The 14,434-nt window shown below is 41.0% G+C and overlaps 1 long non-coding RNA gene across 1 annotated transcript in view; it reads left to right on the top strand.

Moving 5' to 3' along the window:
- The window catches only part of LOC310845410, a 722,498-nt gene that overhangs the window by 264,536 nt on the left and 443,528 nt on the right, over window positions 1–14,434 (top strand). The gene's annotated exons all lie outside the window — the stretch shown is intronic.

The following is a 14,434-nucleotide window of genomic DNA, read 5'->3' on the forward strand; positions in this document are numbered from 1 at the left end:
GTCCAGCTAGTTCCCACCAAGCTTTGGAGGGAACCACAGACACCCAGCAAGGGGAAGGGAGTTTCTGTTACAGACTTCAGGCCACTCCCTGTGTAAGGTCCATTGCAAAGGGGAAATCATGAAGGGACCCAAAACCAGCTCCAGGGCAACAGAAATCAGGGGCTTTATCCATTGAGGAGAAATAGGAGGGATAGGAATTACTATCTAAAGTTATTGTTGATAGAAGGGTGCATACTGGTAATATGTTTGCACTATATAGTACTATACTAAGGGTTACAACAAGGCTACAGAGCTGGTAGAAATGGTTTTCATTTTATTTATTTTTGAAGATGCTTTTACATGGTGCCTATGGAATTCTGCTGGTAATTAGGTGACCTCTACCCTGTGCCTTTTAGGGCTGCTGGGGCATTGATTTTCCACAATTATCTGAAGGTGGAAAGAAACAGACCTTTCATATAGCACCAATAAGAACTGTTCATTACCCAGCAGTGCCTTTCCCCATGGCCAAGCTATTTCTGTAACATTCACTCACAATCATGTCTCATTCAGCTAAGGTGCCTCCAACATTCATAAAATTGATTATTGTTCTAAGTCGGGGGTGGAGAACCTGTAGCCTTCTGGCAGTTATTGGCTTACAAATCCCATCAGCTCCAACCATTGGTCTTGCTGGCTGTGTCTGGTGGGAGTTGGCATTCAGCAATATCTGGAAGGCCACTGGTTTCATATCTCTGACCTATATTCAGCTTGTCTAATTGCTTCCTGTTCCGTACAGCTGAGGGAGTTTAGTGTTGAATTAGCCTTAATTCGTCAGCTTCTGTTCTCTCTTTGCAGGTGTGCTACATTTCTAGTTCATAGCCTTCCATTTTTCTTCTTTCTTTTATAGAAAAAAGTGCATTATTTTTCTATAAAGCAAGAGAAACATTGAAAGGAAATCAGTAATTTAACACATACAGAAATAGAGGACAGGAGCTGACTAAAGGGGCAATTCATCACTAATCACCAGGTTAGGCTGAATACCAAGTAATAGAGCAGGTGGAGCCACCATAATAATATTCTTTGCGGCACTTCCCATAAAAGTGAGTGAACCGGCAATGGGAGTTCCAGATAAAAGAGCTAGTACGGAAGTAACTTTAGTCTGAACATTGTAAATGGTATAAACTATGAATAAAAAGAGAATGATTGATTGATTGCTCCCAATATGCAGCTTATCAGAGTCAATTAAATGACATAGAACATGGCAGTTTAGGTAAGGAGCAGTGACTGGTTTCGATCCCATTTTCTAAAGTGAACATCAGTTGGGGTATATCCTGTCCCAGAAGTCCCCATGCTTGTTTCTTCCCCTTTAAGACCTATAGTGAAAATATAAGCAACATTTCTGAGTTTCTAATTTCTAGCATAAAGGGAGTCATTTAAACCCCTGCAAACCTTTAACTCAAGGCTCATCCAGACTTGTGCTTGTCCCATGCCTAGAAAACAAGAGTCTGAGCAGTTTTGCACTTGTCCCACACTGCTTTCCCCTGAAAAACCTGCTCTTTAGTGATAAACCAGAGCAAATATCAATCTGGAGAAACCCTGATTGATGTTCGCTCCAATTCAGCAGTAAATACTGGGTTTCCCAGGGAGAAGAAGGTGGAACAAGGGCAAGTCTGGTTGAGCCCTTTGCCTAACTTTTCTAAGTGAAATCCTCATAAAATTGTAGGAACTGAAATGGAAATGTGACTATAAAAAGGTCCCTCTGCTCTGAAACCCCAGTGAGTAACTGCCAGTCAGTGTTGATGATACTGAGCTCCTTGGACCACTGGCTTGACTCAGTATAAGGGAGTTCCCTGCATTCCTAACTCATAGTCCAATTCAGTGTTTTCTTGGACAAATGACTTTGTTCAGTGGTAAAGCATCTGCTTTGCTTGCAAGCCCACTGAGGTTCAGTCCCCAGCATCTCAATGTATGGCTAGGAGAGAATGCTGCCTTAAGCCCTGCAGAGCTGCTGCCAGCCTATACTGAGCTAGATGGACCAGTGGTTGACTCAGTATAAGGCAGCTTCCTATGCCCTAATTTCTGTATGTTGCTCCTTGATGAAGGAAGCATTTGGAAGCAGTGGCGTAGCATGGGTTGTCAGCACCCGGGGCAAGGCAAGTAATTTGCACCCCCTAACCCGTGGATTTGCGCCCCCTAACCCGTGGATTTGTGCCCCCTAACCCTAACCCCCAGATGTTGCGCCCAGTGCGGCCGGCCCCCCTGCACCCCCCACGCTACGCCACTGTTTGGAGGCTCCCCTACAAGTGAAAGGATGCAAGCCCCAAAATACGAAGCTGTTACTTCCACCTCAGCTTTTTACTGGCACATCCATTCCAGCAAAGTGGTTCAGTATGAAAGGTGGATGCACAGACTTGCCATTGTTTAGGAGATTGGATAGATTTTAAAAAAAATATTTTGCACATACACAGTTTAATCAATCAATTGTATATAGCCAAAGGCCTTTACAATGTACAGCAGGGGATAAGAACAAGGCTGAACTCACACAACATGACCTATCAAAGTTAAATCAGTTTAATCAAAATAATCAAGATAGTTGATCATATTTCAGTGAATTTGAATTGTTGCTCTTTTGACTTGAGTCATGCACTGGCAATAAATGAACAGTGGACAAGATGCAAAGTAATGAAATATCAGATTTACACAATCTGGTCCCTTTTCTGCTGTGTCAAGTGTATTAAATTAATATAACTAATTAAAGCAAACCAATGGATCCATATTTTATTGAAATACAGAGACCAGGACTACACAAGTGACTATTCTCCCTGCAGACACTTCTAATATGAAGGTGTTAATGGAGCCTTTACCGTGCTGTAAATTGGCACCATCAAATTCCATGGGCCATTAACAGCAGACATTTCAGGCCTTACTTTCTGAGAGGACATTCACAGACAAAGCCTAAAGGCACTGGCATGAACAATTCCATTGAAATTAAGTGGGTTTACTTCTACCATTTTTTCATTTATAGGGTGCAGAGGAGGGGGGTTGAGGGAAAAAATGAATGTCAAATTTACTTAACCCCAGAATCATATGGCCTAAACATTGTTTCCCAAAATACTGATAGCTGAGACACCCATTTCTTTTTCTGAATAAAAATAGGACACACACTTTACTTTGACATGCCAAAAGGTTTGTATGCTAAGTGTCCAAGAAGAAAAGTGACCAGCTTCAGTGAATCCCACTTCTTTGTTTCTAAATGAGTCACTGATATGGGCTTGCATCTTCTTACCCTGATGGAGGCAAGCCATGACAGCAACTGATGCATAGATCCTACATTTGAAGGCAGGTAGTTTTGCTGCATCTTCACACTGGGAGTCACACAGAAGATTATGTCTGATAGGTGGGAAAAACCAGTAGACCTCTAGATGTTGTTGGACTCCAACTCCCATCATCTCTGCCAGCATGGTCAATGGTCAGGGATGGTGGGAGTTGTAGTCCAGCAACATCTGGAGTATCTGAGATTCCCCATGCCTAACTTAGGTGGTAGAAAAAACAGAAAAGTCAATGCCCAGGAGTAGGGTCAGAGGGGAAGTAACCCATGAAAATCAATGTTATTCCACTTGATTAGGTCCTGTGGGGTTGAGTACCTCTAGTTCCATCCTTGATGGTGACTTAATCTTACAAGGATTCAGGAGGTCTCAAAAAGTAAACATTTTAATGACTTATTTGAGAACAAATTAGGCTGATCTCTGTCAGTGTACCCTTTAGCCTGTGGACATGGTCTATGTGGAAAGCCTATGGTATTTGAGATGCTCTAGTTCTGAAAAAAGCGATTAAAGGAGAACATGGTTGAAGTTCATAAAACAAGATGAAAGATGAAAAAATATTTTTAAATAATTCCAGTGGCACCTTTAAGATCAACTAAATATAAGCTTTTAAGGTATGAACTTTCGTGTGTAATACACACATCGTCAGATACTCTGAAGCAGAGGTTGCTTCAACCTTATAACTGTTGATGACTGTTATGGCAGTTGGTTTCAAAGGGAAGGGCAAGGGATTTTTAAAGGGATAGATGACCAAAATTAGCTTTAGTATGTATAATGGGATATGAATCCAATATCTCTATTCAGAACAGGTCTCTCCATAGTTTTTAGTTTGGTAATGTGTTGTAATTCAGCAACTTCTCTTTCAAGTGTATTTCTAAAATTCTTTTGCAGTAAGACAGCCACTCTAAGATCCTGCACAGAATGTCATGGGAGATTGAAGTGCTCTCCTATTGGTTTCTCTTTTTTTATGATTCCTGATGTCAGATTTATGCCCATTTATCCTTTGGTGTAAAGTTTGTCCTGTTTGTCCAATATAGAGAGCTGAAGGGCACTGTTGGCATTTGTTTATTATGCTTCTTATGGCTATGACAGATCAACACAGCTATCTACTTGAATCTGAAGTTCATAAAATTACTCATGATGTAGAGAAAGTGGCTAGAGAGATGTTTTTCTTCCTCTCTCACAACACTAATGATCTACAGTTATCCAATGAATTTGCCTGGAGAGAACAGACAAGAGAATGCATAGCATCCTTCACATAGCACATAGTCAGCTTATAAAACTTGCTCCCACAAATGTGGTGATGGCTTCGGAAGGGGAATTGATGGCTGAGTGGAGGGGAAGGAAATGGATGACAATGGAGGCTCAGTGACTCCCAATCAAGATGGGTATACATTCCCTCTGCATTCAGAAGCAGCGTGCTCCAAATTGTTGGGGAAGAACAGGAGAGTGCTGTTGTCATCACCTGCTTAGGGCTACCCAGAGACATCTGCTTAGCCAATGTGACAAACATGACACTGGACTTGGAAGGCCTGTGGTCTGATCCAGTAGGCGTCTCTCTTTGTCTTAACCATCCACCATTGCCACACAGCTGATGCAAAAAAATTGTGGAGGATCCAATTTCTGGGTTTTATTCACATTTTCTGGTGTTAGATTTGAAAATCATGGGAGTATCTTCACCCAGTTTTATCCTGTGCTTGATCAGGTTGTTGCCGTGCAACTCTGTCTCTCTATTTCCATGGAAATATGGATTAATATATCATGCACAATCTGCTTGTGGTTAGTTTTCATGCACAACCACGGCTTAACTCGCTAGAGCTTACTTGTAATTTCTTAGAAAATTTCCCATGTTGACAGTACACTTATATTTTGTGAACATAAGTATTATTCTAAAGAGATTGTTCACTTCTAAACTTGACTTGATTGCTTCCAAATTGTGAATATTCCAAACTGATAGCATAGTTCTTGAGGGAATAGCCAATACTTAAGGCCAAAAATAATTTACCAGCATTATTTCTGGGAAGGTAGCATTTACTTGCACTGTTTTTCTTTTGCTAAATGAAGACTATAATCTTGTTTCCTAGCATCTTGAAAACAGAAATCCAAATCAATGTACCACTTTCACTAACAGTTGAGCTTTTAGAGACGTGCCCTTGGGGTGATCTGGGCACATTTTCATTATTTTCTGATGTTAAAAGGCCAATTGCAGAGAGAGGAGCAGCTGAGCAGTGACATTTAACAACAGCAATTGGGTAACCAGCATATCATTTTAACTCTAATATCTCAAACTAGTCTGAAGAGCAGAAAAGTGTGTTATATCTGTGGAAAGGATAGCTAGGTTGGTATTTGGCTACAATACCTGAATATAGGATTCATGACACTGGCCAAATGGTAATGGAATTATGGGAGTGTTGCTCATCTTTGTGCATGCCCAATGCCAAATATGTGTTTGCCAGAACCCAAATTAATTCACAGTGAGGAATCTGCTTGGTTCCTTTATCTAGCACAGTTTCATTTAGCCATTGTTGGTGTGTTTCCTATACAATGAAATACAAACAACACTCCAAATTTTAAGCAAATTCTGGCTCAGCAAGGCTGAACGTTTACACAAAGGCATATTGCAAAACACAGTTCCAAGACTTCAGGACACTATATGAAAAGGACTTTTATTCTTAAATCCAGTGGTTTTGGACTTAGGACTCTTTCCAACATTACCTCAATGACATGGGAGGCATTGCAACATGTCGTCTTCCCACACTGCTCTAGTACATTGGAAGCCCCACATCATTTTCATTTCATTTTCACTTTTAATTTGTATACTGCCTTTCTATATTACTATACACAAGGCAGTTTACAAGCTAAAGTGACGTGCTAGCTCCCATATTGCAAGGTGACGTGCTAGCTCCCATATTGCTTGGGAAACCTCTGTTGAAGGGACTATAAAAATTAGCTAAAATGTTTGTTTTCATTTGAATGCAACTGTGGCACAAAGTCAGATTCATTGGCAAAAGTAATTTGGCTCAGCAGTAGACCTCATCAGACACTCACCTCTGCATGTTTGCAGAACACAGGCAGGCAGGCTCAAGCAAACATGCTAACTCTGCCCACATTGTCCCCATCCCAGACTAGCTGTATGCTTCAGATTTTTGCATGTTAAGCGGGGTGGGGGTGGGGAATTGTTTATGGTTGCCTGAAGACCCTTGGAAACCTCCCCTGCACAATGAGGGTTCACATTTATGTGGAAAATCCTAAGCATATTCATCTGAATGTGCTAAGATTTCTTCTTCAGACCTTCTGCTCGATGCACAAAGGTTGGAGCTGGAGCTGGTGGGAAAACTGGAGGCATGCCCAGTGTATTTATTGTTGTAAAGGGGAGATTGATTTAGCCCTATTAATTTCTACTTGCCCTTCTGTACATTCAGACTAAAGGCCTGAAGAGGGCCAGGGTCTCATACTTCATTTATGTGGGTTTCTCAGCAAAAGTTTAGAAGATTTTCATGCCCAAGTAGGTTTCTTCCTCTGTTAAGCTGAGTAGTTCTTTAGAATCCTCCTCCCTTAAAAATTAATGCTTGATATTTACTGCAGATGCATAAACTTAACGTAGGTCAATATTTTGACTGAAAGGAGAGGCAGATGGGTTGAGAGAGAACAAAACATTCTGTTGAATGATCAGATTCCATGAGATGAAAGTCTCGTTCTTAAGATATTGCAGATATTAAGATAAAACCATGGGAATCTCTCCTAGAATTAAAACAAAAAGCAAAAAATCTTCAAGCCTGGTTCATTCAAAGTTCATGAAGTTTTTATGAGTTCCGTATAAACCCAATTAACAATTTAGGAGAAAAATGGAATAAGAGAAGCTGGTAAAGGCAATATTTGGTGGTGAAGATATAAAGTTCTCTTTATAGGGGACAAGTAGGAACAAAATGGGGAAGAGAGAACACTATCATTGTTACTTCGGTTTGCTTGGACTTTTATGTTAATGGACCTAATTCCACTGACCAGAGCCAGCATGCGGGAGAGATTAGCTTACAACAAGTGGTGACAGGCAGGTACGCATCTACTGAATGCAAAGCCATAGGATCCCAAATGTATAGTGAGTAAAAAAATAATGTGGAGGTTTTCCTGGCTTCCTACTGGTGTGTGCAGCTCAAAGGAATCCATGTTTGTAAATGAGGTCTGAGTGGCATCCATGGTCCTTACCTGGGTGTGTGTGCGCACGCTATGGCACTTTTCACTAAAATATTGACCACAAATATTGTATGGTGGTCAGATGCCTTTTGTTTGAGAAAGATACAGAGGAAGCAGGAAGGAAGAGAAAGGAGCCTCCTTTGTTTAATACGGGAGATTTCTATACAGTGGTACCTTGGCACACAAACACCTTGGTTGTCAAACACTGAAAACCCAAAAGTAAGTGTTCCAGTTTTCCAATGTTTTTCGGAAACCAAACGTCTGATGTGGCTGTTGTTTATTGTTTCCAGGGCACCTGCACCAATCAGAAGCTGCACCTTGATTTTCAAACATTTCGGAAGTTTGGCGCTTTTGTTTTTGCTAATTTTTTATGTTTTTGTTCTTGAGGCTTTTTCGGTTAATTTGTTTTTGTGACTGTGTGGAACCCAGTTCAGCTACTGATTGATTGATTGATTGAGTGAGTGAGTGAGTGAGTGAGCGACTGCGGTAATGGATAAAAGCCCCCCATACAAACAATGATTATCATCAGTGCAGGTTAGGAAAAAAATAATGCTAATTTTTATCATCTACAATATTGTCTTGTTTATTTTATAGTACAGTACATTGATTATTGCTTTTATTTAATGGATCATTGGTCTTGTTAGTAAAATTCATGTTAAATTGCTGTTTTGGGGGTTGTTTTTAAAAGTCTAGAATGGATTAATCTGTTTTGCATTACTTTCTATGAGAAAGTGCGCCCTGGTTTTGGAACACTTTGGTTTTGGAACGGACTTCCGGAATGGATTAAGTTTGTGAGCTAAGGTACCACTATATGTAGGGAGGTTTTGTTTATGTAGAATAGCTTTGAACCAGGATTCTCTATCAGAAGCCATGTGGTAGTGTCACACAAGAGCTGACTGTGCAACTCAGCTCCAGGATGAAGCAATTGCAGTGGCAAATTAAAATTCTGGCCTGTATTTGCTCAGCTGGTCATGTGTTACTTGTGCAGTAGCTGCAGGTTGTGGCTCATGAGACCATCAGGAATGAACACGATAAGCACGTGTTTTGTAGGTTGGAAACAGGTCACAACTTTAATTGCTATATACAGCAGGTAATGCAGGGTTGGCAGTGACAGTAGGGCAAGGAATTTGACTCCATTCTAAGCAGCCCTCTCTGCTGACATGTTGTTTTCATTTTGGTGGGAAGCATCCATAAACACCCATGAGAGTTGACCAGTGTTAGATCCTGATGTGGTGCAAGTGAGGGATTGATGCAGTGCTGGTCCCCTCCCAAGCTAAGGGCATAACTTGTGCATTCCCTTCCACTGCGCTTTTGGGATCCCCCAAACCTCCCTACCCAGAGCCAGTTGAGGTTGGGAGTAAATTCTTTCCCTGGTCCTATCAACCAGTGGTCTAAGATCCAATGGAATACTAGCACTGAGGGCAGGTAGGGAAGCTTGTGGGGCAAAATGGCCCTGACAGTCAAGTGGCTGAGACTTTTAAGCTTTTGGCTGCCCCACCCACCTCTTGTGAAATCCTGCATCTTCCCTTGGAATCTCATGAGAACCGGATGGATAACCAAACCCCTCCTCTTGCCACCCAGATACGCAGCAGTGCTGGGCAATTCATATCTCTCTCTCTCTCTCTCTCTCTCTCTCTCTCTCTCTCACACACACACACACACACACACACACACAGAGAGAGAGAGAGAGGGGGGGGGGCACATGGAGCAGTGGCACACATATTCACAGTTTGTTCATATCTTCTTATTAATTTATTACTTTTCGATCATTGGTCGGAAACCTTTCACGAAATATTTAAACTCACCAACCCATGCATAGTTAAATGCATTTTAAAAAAGAGTTGCCTTCCCGAATGTATCACGTTTCCCCCTATATTGCTCCCCCATTGAACCCAGAGAACTCTTGGAGAATAATCAAACTTGAAAATGTATCTCACAAGATACATTTAATTCACACTCTGATGTGGTATCACAAGTGTAATCAACAAGACATTCAATATCCAAGCAGAAAAAAACATTAGGAGCAATTGTATACTCTCCACATTGAGGATTTCCAGAAAATAATTTTAGTAGCAGCGTTTCTGTAGGTGTGATACATTAAGAAAAATGAACCGTGTTTATCAGCTCTCAAACATAGTGTTTCCCCTATAATGTTGTAGATTTTGATGTTGCAAAAGGTTACTGAGGTTCTAAGCAAACAAAGATTTCTTTCTGAAAACAGAACATTCAAATAAAAATTTTTGTGCCTAGAGATTGTGTTTCAGTTACTTTTCCTTCAGAACAGATGCCCATTAGGTTCAATTAATTTGAGTCAGCTTAAAAACTAGCAACAGGAAACTGGGCCCCAGTCTGACTCCCCCATAGTTCCTCATCTGAGCCCAACAATCCTCCTCAAACGATGCACCACAGAGGAAAGCCCCTTTAGCCTTTATTCCAGCCTCCAGTGTGAGCTGCACCTTAATTGGCCAATCCTATGTGCAAACCAAGAGACAGTCAGATGAGAATCTATTCTCAACACCCTGAACTAACTACAATTCCCATGTGCTTTAAATTTTCAGTGTGTTTGCAGCCATTGTGTGTGTGTGTATTTTGCAAGATGGAGAATACTCTTGTTCCTCAGCAAAACTAAACAAATCTCCCCCTGCTCTTCTCCAGCAACAAGCGTTTTAGATTATTAATTGCATTTTTGTATTCTTTCACTGTAAATTTGGAAAATGCCAGAGGACTACCAAGACTCTAATAAAAATAAAATAAAAAGTAATAAACTGTACAAAGCTAGATTCAGGCCACCCCTGCTCCTAGATGCCTCTGAGATTCAACTGCAACATGGAGCGCATGAGGGAATCCAAGCGAGTTCGTTGCTTCCTTTCTTTGGACATCACCACTCATACATCAGTAGAGAGTGGAGATGTTATGTACTGAAGTTCTCACCCTGGGCCAGCAGGGGGATACTATAGATAGTTATGCAAATGAAGTGTCAAAAGTGACGTTCAGTGATTGGATGGTTTTAGAAAGTTGCAACAGTTACGCTGTTCTGGAGCTCTATATAAGCAGGCCAGTTCTGTTCTGGCCTCAGAATAAACAAGAGCTGTTTGAAGAATCGCTGTGTCGTCTGATATGTTCGCCCACAACTTAACAGGAGAGATCCATGGTGTATGAAGATTCCTAGCTCCGAATGGGCACAGAAAGGCAGCTACATCCAACATGCTGGTCTAAAAGTTCAAGGCACATTGCAGACCCTCCCATGGTAGACTAGAGTGCTCCAACACACTGTTCAGAAATCACACATAGTGAGCCTTGTACCACTCAGTTCTCTGGAGTTAGAGCACTAAACCCCAATAAGCAAAATGTTTTAAAATATTGTTTGAAATGTTTCATTTAATCTCAGTGTTTCTGTACTTCCATTCCGCGTAATCATTTAATTTAATGCCTTTCTTGGTCATTTCTATGGCCCACTCTCAGGAGGATCCTCCTTCTCCTTTCTCTAATATGTAAGGTTAACCGGCAGGATTTTTTTTTAAGCCTCTTTTCTGTACATTACCATATTTTATCTCCACCTCTGTAGCTTTCTCCCTCAGCCATTAATCTCTGGTGTGAAGCTTTGTCAAATTCTATTTTGAAAATTTATCTTCACTACATCAATTGAATTCCCCTTCATCTGTTATGGCAATAATATTTTCAAAGAACTCCAGCAGCCTAGTTAGGCACGACCTCCCCTGCATGAATCTGCACTGCCTCGCTTTAATCTGCCTATCACAGGCCCACACTCCTACTTAGATCTCTTAAGATAATTAATCCCTGAAGAAAACATGAATGTTAATACTTCTCCCACAAACAGTATTTTGATTGTGGCTAAATTGAACTGTTGAGTGGGTAGAATAGGAGAAGCTTTTGAGAATATAGCCCACACTACAGATATACACTGGTTTAAAAGACATTCCCTCTTCTCCATGGACCGCTGGGAATTGTCCTGTGTGGAGGCGTTAGAGAGTTGTAAAAGATAATTCCCAACTCTTAATGAAACTACAACTCCCAGGATTCTTTGAGGAAAGCCTATGCAAGAATACAGTATTAAAAAATAATAATCTAGGGGATTAGAAACTGGCAGAGCTGCACCTCCTCTAGTTTGATCTCTCTCCCCCTTAATAGGGGACTTTTGTCCTGCGGCTTTTGTCCCAGTAGGTGGCGGCATATCATGATCTGGGGTTGTTTGGGGTGGGTTGCTAGTAGTAAAGATGGAGCAACTAGACTCAGGTCTAATCTGGTTTACTTGGGGCTTTTCTAGGGTGCCAGGATAATAACTCTTCAAAGGACCCCCAAGACACCACAGTTGCCCTTCGTGAGGGGGGAGGGAGGAAATTGTTCAGTCATTCAAGGCTTCTGCTGTGAAGATTGAATGAAAGAATTCATTTAACTTCTCTGCAGTCCCTTATTCTCCTCCAGCAAGCTTCCCCCTCCTTTGTCATTTTGTCACAGAATGATCCATCAGCCTCCTGGCTTGGTTTGTACTTCAGATGTATTTAAAGATTTTTTTGTGTCTTTTGACTTGTTTTTAATGTCATTAGCAATGTGCTACTTTTCTACTTCTTTGCCTTATTATGAACCTACTTTTGTTTGATAGTTCGTGTTGAATAATTGGCGTAGCTAATTGGATTGGACCCCAATTAGGCGCAGCTGCTTGAATGGAAGCCCGGCACACTTCCGTCTGGCGCCTCTGCTCCTGGTCCTCCGTCCTCCGGCAGCCACAAATGCAGAGCTTTTACCCGCAGCGTGCTGTTGCTCCCCAGTGTTAAGCAGATCAAACACACCTAGGCGTCAGTGTGTTTATAACTCAGTTTTTATTCAAGCAGTTAAACAATTACAGAGCTTTCCTGGACTCAGCTCGCACATTTTGCTTCTGTCTCTTTCGGAAGCAGAGACAAACAGGCAGTGAGATAAAGCCACTCCCACCTAGTAGTCACGCCTCAGGAATGGAGAGACGTCACTCAGAACTCCTTAACCCTGTGAGTTCTGAAACTAGTCACACTTCATGTTTCTCTTCATTTGGAAAATACTACTCTTGTTTTAAGGTGTGTGGGGGGGGGAATATTGCATTTTATAGGACTTCTTGTTACTCTTCATAGTCCTATCACCTCACATTATCCCAGACATAATTTGTATCTAAGGTGGCAGCTCACATGTTCAGCTGTACATAATATTAAATGATGTATTCATGGGTGAACCCCCCCCCCCGGCTAAAGACTGAAATATTAGATATCTATGAACACACACTAAGCATTTTCAGCCTTAGATGGGAGTGTGTTTGTCCTTGCACTGAACTCCACCAAGAAATTACTATTGTTTAATCACTGAAAAATCCATAAAGCCTGAGAGCTCTATCAGCATCCATAAGCCTTATAACAGCTGGGCACTTTAGACTCCATTGTATGTATCCTGAAAACATAAGAACCATGTTTCAGAGTACTCCCAGTTTTTCCAGTTTCATATTGATAAAAGTCCCTGGAAGAAGAAACGCTTTGCTAGCACTGTTGCCTATTCATATAGAAGTTCTTCATCAAGGATTGAGCAGGTTGTAAGAGAACCTATGCTTGTTACAGAGCAACCTTTCTCAACCTTGGGTGCTCTCCTCGGATATTGTTGGATCACAACTCCCATAATTCCTGGATATTGACAAGGTTGGCTGGGGATGATGGAAGGAGTCCAACACCATCAGGTGACCCAAGGTTGAAAAGAGTTGTCATAGAGAGTAGAAACTCAAGCTGTACATGGCAGCAGGAGACTTAGAGTAAAGTCAGATTGGTTGTAGCCAATAGGCTTCAAGTACTTAAAAGTTCTAATGCATAGGAGAGGCAGTTTGTGGAGGTAATTATGATGTCACCACCTCCTACTGGCCTCATGATGACTTTTAAAAATCAGCTTCACACAGTGAAATTCATGAGGTGGTCACAAGCGGTATTTTCATAGGATTTTGCTTCACTTTGAAGCTGTGATAGGAGAGGATGGCACTAATTATTGTGCTGAACCTTCAACGTTTCAGAATATTGGGTAAGTATCCTGTTGGAAATCTGTTACTTCACATCACTATGTTTCTACACAAAATATGAATACGGAACATGTACCAGTTAAAGTTTGCTACAAGCCTAATGTTGAAAATTGAGTAAGTGATGCTTTGAATGATGCTTGGAATATCCTTCATCCACTCTCATGAAAGTTGAGTAGCATGATCCCTCTGTTATGGACTTTTACTTCGAGGAAGCAGAGCTCTTTCAAATATAATAAATGCAATGGACATATAATATATTAATTACATGCTTCTGATCAATTATCATCACTAAAACGTTCTTTTACTAACCAGGAAATGACAGTTTATCTCACACTGAGACTGACAAGCAAAATTATATTAGAAAGTGGTTTCTAATTAGCTAAGCACTGTGGACCCCCTGTTTTTTTAAAAAAGTCAAGCCATGGACCCACTACTTATGAAAATGTTGGTATCTCTATGGTAGTTTTTGTTACCCTGGGTGGGTTATGCAAACTCTCTGGGGTCTGTGGACCACCAATTGGGAACCACTGATATAATATATAATGTTCTCTGGTATAGATGGTAACATCGTAGCCCCAGTATATTTCAAGTGAGCTTTGAAGAAATATGGGTGCCGACCTTAATGCTGCTTTTTGCTGGCATGACTTGGAGATAAAGGCTGTATGCATATATTATCAGTTACTCTTTTTGAGGAAGTTAAAACAGTTCTAACAGATATGCGGTGTATTGCTAAAGAGTAAATTAGCTTTCACTATACAAGATTAATTAAATCTCCAACCTTTTTATATTCCCAGACCTTGTCTTGCAGTGTCTGGGAAGAATGGGGGGTATACTGTTGCACTTGGATTTAATTAACCTGGATATAGCTATGCAAGGCAACAATTCTGGTGTTGATTTGTAT

The sequence above is a fragment of the Podarcis gaigeae genome, assembly GCF_964106915.1.
Source record: "Podarcis gaigeae genome assembly, chromosome: 5".
Taxonomy (NCBI): domain Eukaryota; kingdom Metazoa; phylum Chordata; class Lepidosauria; order Squamata; family Lacertidae; genus Podarcis; species Podarcis gaigeae.